This window comes from Taeniopygia guttata, chromosome 5 (genome assembly GCF_048771995.1).
Source record: "Taeniopygia guttata chromosome 5, bTaeGut7.mat, whole genome shotgun sequence".
In the NCBI taxonomy this organism is placed as follows: domain Eukaryota; kingdom Metazoa; phylum Chordata; class Aves; order Passeriformes; family Estrildidae; genus Taeniopygia; species Taeniopygia guttata.
Window position 1 is genome coordinate 20,862,634 of NC_133030.1, and position 14,459 is coordinate 20,877,092.

The window sequence follows — 14,459 nt, forward strand, 5'->3', positions numbered from 1 at the left end:
CAGGGGACTTCTCTAAAATCACAGAACGAAGCCAAAGTAAAAGGCAAGATGATGAGTCCCAAACCAAGACTGTTCATCCAGTAAAGCCTCCTAAACAGCCATTTCAATGAAGATAACATCTACATGCAGGGGCAGAGAAGAGACTGGTAAATGGGATGGAAGGGTTCACCTACAATGCCTACTGTGCTCACTGAGATGTTGCTGAAGATCTGCTCCACAACACCTGTGCAATTTCTTCTAGTTTGCAGAGAAGGCAAATCCTACATGATGTCAGAGCCAGGCTGCTTCCATTTTTTCATCATCATTATAGTGTCATAATAAAAAAGGCTTTATATTTTCCACTGATGGCTGTATAAAGCTTTTGTACCTTAGTCACACAGAAGACATTTAACCAGCACTGAGCAAGAAAAAGTCACCTCTGCAGGCTGCAAAACCACCTCACTTCAGGCATTTGAAGTGCCTACTGCATGCCAAAGAAGAGATAGCAGAAATGTTTTACTGGAAACAATTCTAAGCAGCCACAAGGAGAAGTTTTTCTAATGATACAACTGAAGCAAAGGTCACCACATCTAATGTAATTTTACTTTTTCCATCCTGTTCATGAAGTTCTTCAGGGATAGCAAGGAATGTGGTGGAAGAAGGACCATCCTCAAGCACACTGTAACACAGAGAGGATCTGGAAGTGAGGGAGGTAAGGAAACAGACGTCTCTAGTCAAAACACCAAATCAGCAAGAGGAAGGTACAGAATCAGCCTGACAATGTCTCATGTACTTCCTGCAACTGGACCTCATTATGAACTGTGAGAAAACTTATTCATGCAGCACATCGGCTTACCTTGAACTGAGAAAGAGTGACTTGCTTGCTTTCCCCAGTCTCTGCAGGTGATTCAGAGACTGTCATCGCCAACTGGTATTTAAAGAACTGAGAAAAGTCTAATCCATTTGTGATTCCCTCTCACTTATTTTCCCCTTTCCCATTATGGAAGGGCTGAAGGCATTTCTAAAGATGAAAAAAATGCTGAAGGCCACAAGACCACAGCACAGATCTTGGACTCCAGCCTCAATCACAAATTTTCCATCACTCTGTTACTCTACATTACCAAAACACAAGAGTTATTTACTCCAGTTATGTACTTCCATGAGGGCCTTCTGTTGTTCTTTTGAAGCCAGTAAATTAACACTGTTTAGCAGTTCTACAAGGACAGAAATAACAAGACAAATCCAACCTGGACAATAATCTTCAGTAGTAGCCTATGGATAAAGGTATGGAAAGAAAGGAACTCATACCTTTACTTCACATGGCTTAATCTGAAAGGGGGGCTGCTTTAGCTTTGTAGGACTTCATCTGCACCCGTGCCTGCACCAGGGCTCAGCACATGGGGAGTATCAACATGACAGCCATACAGACAACCTTTTCTCCCTTCCTCCTCCAGTTTCTTTTCCATTTAACAACTTTCTAAATGCAACTCCTACTCTTATACAACACTGCAGAAACATCACAGGCAAAGTTTTAAGTCCTCGCTTTCCAATACTGCCAAGCAAGGCAAAAAGAGATGCCTGAAGCTTTCTTAAGTGCTGCTGGATTTAATCAAAGCCACATGAAGGTGGCCTGGCTTGCCCTCCCAAAGCAACTGCAGCTCTCACACAAAGCATGCTGTCCACAACAGACAAATATACTGGAAACACAGCAGAGTGCCAGGGAATACGAGTGCTCAGCCTCCTCCTTGGTTCCCAAACTTCCTCCCTGCAGTGCCCGGTGGAGTCACTCATCCTAGGGCTGCTGCTCCCCAAGACACCACCAGGCTCCGGGCAATGCAGAGCATGGATGACACATGACAGCTAAGCTCCTCTGCTGCTTTCCTGCAGCTCCAACTTGTCCATCACAATATGTATTTCTCAGTGTCACCACCCCAGCAGACTCTCTCTGTCCTTGGCCAAGACGACTTCTTGCTTGTTGCAGACTGAAGTAGTGCTGCAGAAACATGATAACCTTTTGTTTCATTTAATGCAGCAAACAAAGATTCACCAGAGTTTATAAAAAGGTTATGAAGCAAGGCAGTAGAGGACTGAGTGATACTGGGTGACTACAAAGATGGGGCATCCACAACTTTTGGGGGCAACCTGTTCCTGTGCCTCACCACCCTCATCACAAAATACTTCTCCCTTATATTCAATCTAATACACTCTTTGATACATTCAGCAGGAAGCTTTATTTAAAAGCTATGCTTGAAGTCCTCCCAGAGGGAAACCTCCCCTGGGTTAAGCAGGAAGCCAAACTCTGGCAGCATGTACACAAAGCCATCAGTCAGCAGTGCCCCACAAAGCACTCTTCCAATACTGTAGCGTCTCAGAAATATTAACACAGTTGGCAATCCTTGCCACCCTTTCACATGGAAGGAAACTGGAGTAGAAGCAGGACATGTTCTACCAGGGGCTGTACAGCTGCTCTTCAGCAAGCCATGCCCACTCCCACATGCTCATCAGCTCAACTGATCCAAAACTACCTCTGCTGCCACAACAGGCACTCCTGCCTTTTTCCTCCTCCCTCTTCTACTCATCCCAGGCATCTCTACACTAGAGGTATCAACCATCATTTGCTTGATTCAACTGGAAGCCATCTCAGAAATAAGAAAATTAAGGGGAAGAATTTTTGGCAAGAGAACAGCCCCAGATCAGCTAAAGCTGATGAGAAGCATGATCTCAGAAAGATGGCACAGTGGGACATGTGGAAACCTAGATGAGGCTTCAACACAACATATATTTGTCTTTGCACAGGGGTAAGTAATGTAAAATCAGTTTAACAGCTCCATCCACTGCTGAGCGTGCTCAAACACTCACTTTTCTAAAGACTCATCCAAAACAGCCCAGTGATTTGCTCTCTGAGGTCTCCAAATTAGGCTGGTGCACCCCAACAGAACCCACCACAGCTATGCAAGCCTTGCAGCTTACCAAGGCACAGCAGTAAAATAAAATTCCTCCAAGCGGTTTGGGGATATTTTCTTTGGGGGGGAGGAGGGGGGGTATTTTGTCATAGCTGAAGGTTTTTCTCAAATGGTTTCCAGGAGCAGAGGAGCAAGGACAAGCATATGCAAAGGATCTAGCAAAAGCTCTTAAGCAAAGCAGATGGCAGGAAGCTGAAAATAAATACACAAAGCCCTTTGCAGCACCAAAGTTCAAATCCATCTGGACAGTTCTAAGGCTGTCACAGCAGCCCATAGAGAGGATTTTCCAATTCCTTGTAGAGAAACCCTGGAAAATAATGACGGAAAAGTAGAAGCAGAGGCTCGAACTCTAAGCCAGACCTTCATCCCAACACATGACCAACTTCAACAACACCGGGAGTGCAGAGAGAGGAGAACATAGCCCTGCATGGTCCCCACAGGCTGGCTTTTCCCCAGCACTGGGAAGCCTGAGCCCCCTCACCCCCACCTTGCTTCTCCTTTGGCACAGGTGCAGCACAGGGTATCTATCAGAGGGGCTGCCAGCACCATCCTTCACATGCCAGCCAGTCCCCTCGCCTCCAAAACCAGCAAGAGGCACAGTCCCCACCTAAAAAGTACATGCCACAAAGCTGCACTGAGTGGAGGGAGCTGATCCATCAGCTTGCCCAGAGGTCCCATCCAAGCATCCCAGCAGCAGTCTGACTAGCTCCCCACCACTGGGGAAGGAGGTAGAGTAATCCTCCCTTGTTTTTCTGAGTTACACAATATTAGTCACACAGGCTTCTGCCCCAGGGCCCCCAGGCAAGCATTGCCTTCGATGGCTGCTGCGTGTTCCCACTGAAACCACCAACTCTCGACAGGAACAGACAAGCACAGTTCAAAACCTCGCAGTCAAGCCTCCTTTACACACCTTTCACAGAAATACCCAGAGCTGCCCCTCCATTTAACATAGCCCTATTTTTTCCCCCCAGCAGAAAAAGCACCCAGTTACTCAAATTTAATTTCCATGGTCTTAAATCAATTAAGCAGCTACACATCTCCAACTGACCTGTTCCCAGCTTTTCTGAAAACACAGACCACATGCATATCCCCAAAATATCCCAAAGCATCCTTAAGAAAATCATGGACTTTGTAATAAAGCTCAAGCTTTCACCTCTGCAGAAATGCATCTTAGTTAAAAAAATAAAAAAACCAAATCACAACGGATCGATTCAGGTCAGTTTTTACCGAGGAGAGCTTCAGAAATCAGCTGCAGCTTGGTGTAACCACAGAGCTCATATGAGTCAGGACACAAGAGCCATCACATCCATCACGTCACACATCCAACATTCAGGCTGAGGACCTTCCAGTTGCTTGCATGCCACCTCCCAGCAGCAGGGACCTGGGGCAGAGCATGGCTCCTCAGCTTGCAGAGAAAAGCAGCTCATTGCACTCACCAAGACACCAGTGACCACTGATAACAGGTGCAAGCAATGCCCACACCTGTTTCTAAGTACAGAAGAGCTGCCAAAGCAATCAAGCGAGCCAAGCCCTTCAGCTGCACCTCCACAGAGCTCTCCTGGCCCGTGCCACAGCTCTGCTTTCCCCACCAGCTTTGCAGCACCAGCAGGAATCACTCTGCAACACAGTTTTGCAAGCAGATGCCTGCAGCGGAAGCAGTCTCTGGTGCACAGCCTCTTTGCTCATTTTAATGCAATTTCTTGAAATCAAACAAGAACAGCTAAATTCATTCTCTCTGAGCTCCGGCAGGATAGTGGCTAATCCAGTCTTTTCATTTCAGTCTACCATTTCCAGCAGTCAGAGAATATGGAGTAGAAACATTGTTTGAGCCACAAACTAAAGACCAAGGATGCATTTCTCAGGAATACCCCTCCTGCCCAGCCTCTCTGGGAATGGACCTCTCTGTCCATTCAGCTGTCCCCATGCCAGATCCAGCACCCTGCTGTAGGTGATGTGCAGACTCCCAAGTACTGATCTGACCTCAGGATGAGGTCAGTGGAGATCCAGCTGGCATCCATGCCCAAGGCAGGAAAGCAGTAAGGGAAGAGATCCCTGTAAAATCCAGACAAAAATCTTAAAAAAATTGTTTCCTTGGACACACAGGAGGCTGACAACAGCCTACTGCCAAAGAGGGACAGAGATATCCCCTGCCCCTTCTCCCTCCTGTTCCCTCCAGCAGAATGGAGGGAAAAGCTCTGGCTGCCATGGAATCTCTGTCTGCCATCAGACTGAGTGCTGGCACATAAGAGGCTGAGATGATAAAAATTTCCATCCAGACTTTCAGATGTTAAAAGCATGGCGAGGGCAATGCTGCAGGAAAGAAAACTCCCCAAGTTCTCACAAGACTGTAGAGGGCCAGAATAACTGAAGGGATTTATAGACCCAGCCTGAAAGCACACACACACTTGCAGAACTGAGTCCACTCCTTGTATTGACACATGTATGGTGCAATTTTTTCCACAGAAACTGCATTACGGCACCCTACTATAGGAGGTGACTAATCACATTTTAAACACATCAACTGGAAACAGGTTCAGCCCCTTCAGTGGTTAAGATCTTGTGAAGCTTATTGGTTTTCTCAGCTATATGTGACATATGCCCCCTTCCCACTCCAAATTCAACTTCCATGTGTGGCACCTCATGGCATCTTTCTCTCACAGCATGGGAAACCCTGAGCAAACTCCAGCCAGATCTCTTTACCACACACAGGTAACAAAGCAGAGCCATCAGGTCACCCATGCTGAGCCTGCTGGGGGATTCACACAATAAGCTCAAGGCAGGCAGAAGGACAATGTATCAGGCTCTGCTCAGCTTCCAGACATTTAGAGCATCTCTGGGAGGTCAAGCAATGATCCTACCAGCCCTTTATCCAAGGGAGCCAAGTGGTGTCTGATTGTCTACTATAGCTACTGTCAGCCTGGTCAGCTCTGCAGCAAACTTGATGGGAATGCAGCTGTGGCTCAAAAATACATTGGTAAAGAAAAAATCCAGTGCCAGGCCACCTAGACTGGCAGCACAACTGTGGCTCAACCGTGCTCTTGGCCACAAGAGCTACTAAACAAATTAATGCCTTGCAGGTCAGATATAGGCTTCCCAGTGAAATTTATACAGCAAGTCATGGAACAAAGCAATTAGCAAGGCTTCAAACTAATTTCAGTAACTTTATTTGGTTAGAATTGTAAGCAGTAGCAACACAACAGGTAACACTTCTGACCCACTTTGTTACCACCAGAGGAACGAACACATTACATCCTTCCTGGTAAATCCCCCCAATCATATATCAACACTCTCATGATCACTTTTGATTCATGGAACTGAAGGGGATGGGAGGAGAGATACTGCAAGAACAAGGCACCAGAGTTTTTCAAGAAAATTAATTTCTAAATATGCAGGTCATTTTCCTACCTGCTCCTTCATCTACTCTGTATTGAAATGTTTGACAGGACACATAACTTGCTATCAGTACTACCTTGCTCCACTCAAGCCCAAATCAGATGTCAGAGCTTTAAAAGAAAGAAAGGAGATACTAAAAAAATTGGACTTGGGGTGAGAAAACCACACTACTAAGCTAAAACTTCTGTAGTCAGCTATGATGCAAACAGAAGTTTTTTTTTTAAAGAGCAACTGCGGTAGCTCTGACTGATACTGTATCCCCCCAACATCCTGCCACCGTGGTGGTGAGTGGCAGATGTGGCTCTCACACGCATGTCCCTCACTGATTAATGAACAAAACTGAAGGCTGGGGGAGGCAGGAGATTTAAAAACTCAAGACAATCTGCTTTTGATCCTGATTTCTGGCGAGTGAATTGGCCCACAGCATGTGCATAAAGGCAGGCATGTGTGCACAGCTGCTGCAAAGAGAAGTAAGAGATGCAGGAGCCGGCTGCAGACAGAGGCTGTCTGCTCCAGCTGCTGCTAGGTCACCAGCAAAGCATGCACCTCACTGCCCAATGAGCCACTTTCCCCCACACCTCTTGCAGCAAGAGGCACCAGCAAGCTGCTGAGTACACCAACACACAAGCATTTTGAGCAAGCTAGCTTTAGTTCTGCTGTCAGGACACCAGTAGGGACCTAACTAAGGAGATCAGCTATGTACTGATGGACACTCAGGCAAAGGTGAAATGATGGGAACACCCAAATGGCTGAGCATCCCCAGCACCTGCTTCTTTTTCACGGAAATTTTTTCCCTCACCTTGGACTGATGACAAGGTAAATCCTTCACTGAGCTCCAAAGATAAGGCAAGTGATTTCTTTGCTTGAACTTTGGGGTACCACAGCACTGGGGCTCACTGGCCCTGTGAGCTCCCATCCTGTCAGACACAACTACCCAGCTGCTGCCTGCAGCACGGGAAGCTCCTCTGCAGAAAGCTGAATGGTGCTGGCTCCTGTGCTTGATTTCCAGGATCCAAGCCACAAGGAGAGCTAAAAATATCCCAATTAACCATTCCTTTTCAACACAAGATTTGATGATGGTGCCACAAGGGTATTACACAACTGCAAACAGGAAAATGTTATCTGCTATCACAAATCAAACTAAAAAAAATGAGAAATCAGAAAAAATTCTTTCAAAAAGAAATCAAACCAAGCTAGCCAGAACTGTAAGGTCTGAATTCAAGCATGGACCTCATTGCCAAAAATGTAGAGAAGCTTGTGCTAGTTGCAATTGTGGTGGCTGGCTCTGAGGTGCTTGCAAGCTTTCTGGTGACACTCACAAAGGGTATATAATTTCTGTTCTGCATTGATTATACACAGAGAGCTCATTCTGGCTATAGCCCGTACAAGCTGTCTCCTGGATCAGCTGGCTCCTGCATGTCAGGAGTTAAGCGGGAAACTTTTATTCCCTGTAAAACCCATTGCAAAGAGACAGCTACACTCCGGAGCTAAGGATTTCCTCACATGAAGATTTAGAAGCAGATTTTTTTATCACTGCCCAGTCTTTGCAGTGACATGTAGACTTTAAACATTGTCTGTGGGTAATACTGGAGTTCCTTACTCACAGCAGTGCACTGGGAGAACCAGCAAATCCTCTCCATTTGAGCCCGAGTGTTAGCTTTACCGTGGAATTACATTTATCTCTCTGGCACTAGGCTCTCATTAATGGAATTACCAGGCAGGCTGCTTCAGACTTAACACTTGAGAGAGGCGGGCTGGGATGGCTCTGCTCCAGCCTCAGCCCGCAAAGCCGGCACTGTTTCTCCATCCTTCAGTGAGCTGCCGCCCGAACGAGCCCGACCCCGTGACGAGAGCCAGGGAAACAAAAGGAACAACCCCGAACTGTCCAGGGCAATCAATATCTTTCTAGGAACATCCAGGCTTCTCGCCAGCTTTCTTGCAACCCCGATTTAGCTCTTCTGCAGTGCAGAGGGGGATGGCACGCGCAGGAACAACCCGGCGGGATGCGGAGCCGGCAAGCGTGGCTGGCACTCGAGGAGACACTTAGGGGGGACAATCTACGCCGGTTCCTTACAAATACCTTAAACTGAGGGTGTCAAAGCAAACCCACAGCTACAGAGAGCACTCACCCACCTCGAAAATCAGAGCAAGCACTCCAGTCTGAATACTTGCTTCAGAAATACTCACTGCTACTTCAGTCTGGGAGGTGTATGGCAGAAAACCAGCTGAGATTGCTACTCTCAGTACATGAGGGTATCTTGCACATTCTAGAAATCTGCCTTCCACCGCACAGCAGCTCTTGCAGTGCCACGCTGAGCAATCTGCAGCGTGGCATGAACCAGCCCCTTAAAGAACCCCTGCACCACCCAGTAAAATGGGCAACTGGAATGTCCCAAGCTGCTGAGAGCTGAAGGAGATGCAGCAAGCACAAAGCTGCATTGATAGCTCTGCAACTTCAGCATCTCTGCGGGCTGTTCTTTACACAGAGCAGCTGTTGCTTCTTTAGGTGGCATATTCCCAGTCACCTGCAAGGCAATATCTGTAATCTCAGCATGGATGGAGTACAAGGAGAAAACAGAGATCCACCAAAACTTGAACAATACTTGCCCAGCATTGTTCAGGAGAGCTTCACCAGAGCAAGTGGAAGACAGAACAGAGAAAGCAAGCACAAAGTTTATTTATTTGCAGAGCACAGACATATCCTTCCAACAGCTTGAGCTGTGGGAGCTGAACTACTCTCCCCTGTAATTAAAATGAAGGAGAGGAAAGCACAGGCATTACTCCAGCATGACTGTGAAGGACTGACAAGCTTTGAGTTTCAAAGTCCCCCTTAATACACATTCTTTGGAGCAATTTTAATTCTAAAGAAAACGAGAAAAGATGTTTTGCTGTGGGAAAAGCTGCCGTACAACCCTGTTATTAAACCAAACAAGACACAAATGAGGGAGTGCTATGGCTGGTGTTGACGAAGCAAGGCTGAAGACAGACCTCTCTTATCCCTGCCCCTGCATTTGCTCTGCCAGGAGCTCCCAGCAACATGATTCAGAGGCAGACTGCCCCGTGACAGGAAAAACACATATAACACCCAGGGGGTGAAACCTCACATCTGAGAGCATCTATGCAAAACACAGCCTGAAACATATTTTCCAGCTCCACAGAATCAGCTTGATACTTAGCAAAGCCAAGCTGGTGAAACGCTGTCGTGTGCGTTAAAGGTAAGAGTCCTCAGCAGGAGAGACTCTCAAACATCTCCTGGTTTACTCCATATCAGAAAAAAGAAAAAAAAAAAAAAAAAAAAGAAAGAAAAAAAAAGAAAAAAAAAAAAAAAAAGAGAAGCCTGGGGTAAAATTGTGGGGTTGTTCTGCAGCTCAGGGCGATGTAAAAGAGAGAAACAAAATTACACAAGTGCAATGCTCTCCAGTGTGGTACCCAGGGAAACAGCTACAAAAACTACTTTCTTTTCAAAAAAACCAGTAAGGGTAAGGAGTCGTCAAAATTATGAGTCAAGCTCCAAGATAAGAAATAATACTGCTGGATGGGTGCGGCTGCCTGCTTGTTTGGTTGCTATTGGGTTTTTTCTTAAAGATAAACATGTCTTTCAGTCCATGTTTGTTGTCTAATCTTCTCTCCGACCAAAAAATAACCAAAAAGAAAAACCACACACATACGCAGAAGGAAGCTCACAACCGTGAAAACTATAAATGAGAGACAGGAGAGTTTCCAAAGGGCTCTGAGGTCATGCTTCACCGGCCCTTTAAAGTAAGATGCAACATGTCAAAAAGAACAAAAGAGGAGTATATTTAAAATTCTAAGTATTTCAATAAAATATCATTCAGAGAACCTATTAAGCACACTCTGCAAGAAGCAGACCTCATTTGCAGAGCCTGAAACCTGTCAAGTAAAATAAAGAAAAAATGTTTTGCATCTATTTCATTTGCAAAGCTGTTGATATATAGGAATATTTAATCAGAAATTCATAGTCTGGAGGAGGATAGCTCAGCAAATTCATCCAGAAAAAGTAACTTGTATATCACAAGCAGAACTAAGGCAAATCGCTCAGGAAGGGTGTAAAATTGAGCAGAGAATGGTTTTGAAACCAACAAACGATGGCTTGAACACAGCCAGGGCAGAAATAAAAAGTACTGCAGGAAAGCAATGTGTAAAGCACCCAGGAACTCGATGGAGCAAAAGCCACAGCAAGTCTCATCACTTTCACCAAATTCCCTGCTGGCTCAGTGAATTGCAGCGACTTGGTGACCAGAATCACTGCCCGCAGCCTGGCCAGCTCAGCCTAGGACTCTGCTGCTCTCCACGTAGCTAGGTGTTAAGCAGCCACCACGGAGTTATACAACAAGGTTATTTTGTAATCACTTTGGTTCAGAAAGTATTTTGCACTGGCTATCAATGCTTTTAGGGTTTTGTCATGTCTGACTCAAGAACATCAGAGGAGAAGAAAAGTGATTGAGCACGAGGCAAGATATTTACCAGAATTACAGTTTTTTAACTGAGTCCTGGATACTGCTACTGCTGAACACAGCTTTAATTAAATACTGCAAGCCCACAACAGCTTCATCTTCCTCAGCGCTTGCAGAGAAATTACCCAGTGCTCTCACCTGCTTTGCTATGCACCCCTTGATTGAGGGCATCCCCTTTTCCCGCATCCAAAACGGGCACCAAAATCTCATCTGGTCAATGCAGCTCCCCAGAACACTCCAGCACATGCCCCCATCTGCCATGTCAACAGGCACCTGAAGTTCCCTGCTCCAGAGCCAGCATCTCCTTCCTTGTCCAGCAGGGAAATTGCTGCCTTTAATTCTGCTCCAGCTGGAGCACAAGAGCAAACGGAACCATTTCTTGGAGCAAAAGACCTAACGATTCACCACGGTGCCAGATTTCACTTCTGTGGGTGTTGTTTTCAGAAGAGACATTGCAAGGCAAAGCGGGGAGAACCAACTGCCCGCAGCAGGTTTGCACATCCAGGCACTTGAGCATCCCCGCCGTCCCAGCCACGCCAGGGACCCTGCCCGGATATCCCAGCACGGATGGCAGCAAACACTGGGGCAGCCCAGCCAGGCCGAGTGCCGCCCCGAGCCCCGCGAGCCCGGGGGGTGCGGGCTCTGTGCCCCCAGGGCCGTCAGGAGCTGCCGGGCAGGAGAAGCTCCCTGAACAGTCCTGAGCAGTCACCGGGGTCATCCGGGCAGCTCCTGCGCCCTTCATCAGCTCGGGGGCGGGGTGGGGGACGATATTTTATGGGGGGGGGGGGAGGTTGTTTGGTTGTTTCGTTCTGTTTTGACCTCAGCGCAGCCCGCCTTGACTCAAAGGCCAGCCCAGGCCGCCGGCAGAGCCTGTGCCGGGGCTCCAGCCCCTGCTCCCACCTCCACCCGCACCGCCGCCCCACACACACACACACACACACACAGCCGTACGCATTCTGCCCGCCAAACACACATTCGCAGCCCCCCACCATTCCCGTCCCCACTGCCATCTCCTTCCCGTTGCCGCCCCGCTCCAGTTCCAGTTCCCGCTCCCGTTCCCGCCCCGTTCCCGCTCCAGGTCTCACCGCGGGGCGCATCCTCCTCTCCCGGCGCGCGCCCAGCCCGGCCCGCCGCCGAGCCCCGGCCGTCGCGCCCCCGCGCAGGCGCACTGGGAACCCCGAGCGGGAATGTGTAACAGCCAGCGGCGCACGGCATCTCGCGAGAGCTGAATATGGCAGTGCTGGGTGGCGAGAACACCAGCGCGGGGAATTAGCTCAAATGGTAGAGCGCTCGCTTAGCATGCGAGAGGTAGCGGGATCGATGCCCGCATTCTCCAGCTGCTTTTCCTGCCCTCGGCGACCGGCCCGCCTGCCGCCTGTTTCCATTGCAAGCCGCAGCGGTAGTTAGTGGTTCTGCCTTGTTAAATTCCTTATATTCTTATTTGCTTCCTTCACGTTTTTAAAGACCACAGAATGTGCCAAGTGGGAAGGGAACCACAAGGATCATCGAGTCCAACTCTTGGCCCAGCACAGGACATGACAAAAGTCACACCATGTGCCCGAGAGCATCACCCAAACGCTTCTTTAACTCTGTCAGGCTTGGTGCAGTGATCACTTCCCTGGGGAGCCTTTTTCAGTGCACAGCCACCCTCTGGGTGAAAAACCTTTTTCTAATATCCAACCTAAAGTTCCTCTGACACAGCTGCAGGCCATTCCCTTGAGTCCTGTCACTGGGCACCAGAGAGAGGAGATCAGTGCCTGCCCCTCCTCTTCCACTCACCAGAAGCTGTAACTGCAATGAGGTGTCCCTTCAGTCTCCTCCAGGCTCACCAGAGCGAGTGACCTCGCCTGCTCCCAGTATGGCTACACAGACACTATTCCGTGCTTATTCAAATTATTCAAATGCCTATTCCGTGCTTAAGGCAGGCAGAACACTGTCTGTGTAATCCTGGCACTGCAAGAGGGTCTTTTGTTTCCTTATGGAACAGTGGACAAGGCCACGACAGTGAGCAGCACCCATTGCATCCAGTTTGTTCCATGCAGCTCTGGCCCCAGCACTTCCTTTCTCATCCCACCCAAGAGCATGAAAGCATTTTGAGGTGCCTTCACCTGGAGGCCTCTGGTGGAGCCAAAACACTTCTTCATCTTCTGTAAATTTAAGAAGGAGTCATTAATATAGGTGGCATTTATTTTAAAAAAGGTCAAGACTTTGCTCCCTGAATTTATCCAATTGCAAAGTTCAAGCAAGTGCTTCACATTCAGCTCCTATTCTACTGCAACAAGCCACAAGGAATAACCAAAAGCTTAAAAAAAAAAAAAAAAAAAAAAAAAAAAAAAAAGATAAGCTGTTTATTGAAACTGATGGTGTATCATAGGGAAAAAACAACCTCACAGGATTACACTCAGCTGGCATTTCCATCCCTGCCACAAGCTGAACTGGGATTCAGTGGAGGGGAACTATTCTGAGCACTTTCCTCAGTTACATGCACAAGAAAATTACCTTTCTGGCCAATTTCAATGACAAAGAATGAAATACAACATTCAAGCTCCTCTCAGGCCCCAGCCTGCACCTGAGGAAACTCCAAAATATCCCACCCCCAAACCTTTGCAGCAAATTAATTCTAATAATCCAAGGAAGAACTGGATTAAAGAGAGAATGCAGTGGGTTTTTTTATGGCACAAGTCTTATGGGAAGCAGCTGAGGGAACTGGAGCTGTTTAGTCTGGAGAACAGGAAGCTCAGGAGACCCCATCACTTCTACAACTGCCTGGAAGGAGTTTTAGTGAAGTTAAGGGGTCTCTTCTCACAGGTGACAAGTTACAGTGTGAGTGGAAATGGCCTCAAGTTGTGTCATGGGAGGTTTAGATTGGATATTAGGAAAAAATTATTCTCTGAAAGGATGGTCAGGCATTGGAACAGGCTGCCCAGGTAAGTGTTGGAATCACCACCCCTGGAATTGTTCAAAAGGCATGTGGATGTAACTCTGGGTTATGGTTTAGTGGTGAACACAGTGATGCTGGGTTGACAGATGTACATGATCATTTTGAGGTCTTTTCCGACCATCGCAACTCTAGGATACAAAGTGATTTTCTTTGGACACAAATACCCATGAATTCTCATAGGTATTCTCATGGAAACTAGAGAGAGATGCCTCTACTGGCAGAGGACATCTACTATTCCTTTCTGAAAAAAAGCAATGGTATCATGCAAACGGAGGTCTGAAAACCAGATGAGTGTATGGTGGTTGGGGTTCTTTTAGCTCCAAGATTTCATTCTTGCCTTTTAAAGCTGATTTAAACTCATACTTCTGAGTCCTGGACAAAATAATGAAATAACCAGCTGTCCCTACAGTGACCTTCAAAGTTTCAGCAAATTATTCAAGTCTTCCTGTGCAGCAATATTTAACAGGAAAGTGAAATCCATTGCAGTCTCCCATTTCATCAGCTGCTGCACAGTTGGCATGAAGAGACTGTGCTGTGAAATACACCTGTGTTTCTGGTCTGGTCCTCTCAGTTTCCCCTCTAGCTGTGGCTCCATCTCAGCCCTCAACCCCTGCAATGTCTTGGTGACCAAGGGCAACTTCGGGATGAGGGAAAACCAGAGGACCATAAGTCTGGTCAAACTGGTGCTGCATCGCCCTCTGCAGACGG

The 14,459-nt window shown here is 47.3% G+C and overlaps 1 protein-coding gene and 1 non-coding gene across 4 annotated transcripts in view; one reads left to right on the top strand and one right to left on the bottom strand.

Annotated features, from left to right (window-relative positions):
* Positions 1–12,001, bottom strand: part of LOC100224883 (USP6 N-terminal-like protein) — a 75,805-nt gene extending 63,804 nt beyond the window's left edge. Inside the window, exon 1 of one of the 3 annotated variants that reach the window (XM_030274049.4) lies at positions 11,896–12,001. The gene's annotated coding sequence lies outside the window, so the exon portion shown is untranslated. Of the gene's footprint in view, positions 1–8,522; positions 9,528–11,895 lie in introns of those variants that run through there. The other 2 variants (XM_072929821.1, XM_072929819.1) reach the window with 2 other exon arrangements.
* Positions 12,002–12,073: 72 nt separating this feature from the next.
* On the top strand, positions 12,074–12,146 carry TRNAA-AGC (transfer RNA alanine (anticodon AGC)). Its single transcript has one exon. It is a non-coding gene; the product is annotated as a tRNA-Ala (tRNA).
* The last annotated feature ends 2,313 nt before the right edge of the window (positions 12,147–14,459 follow it).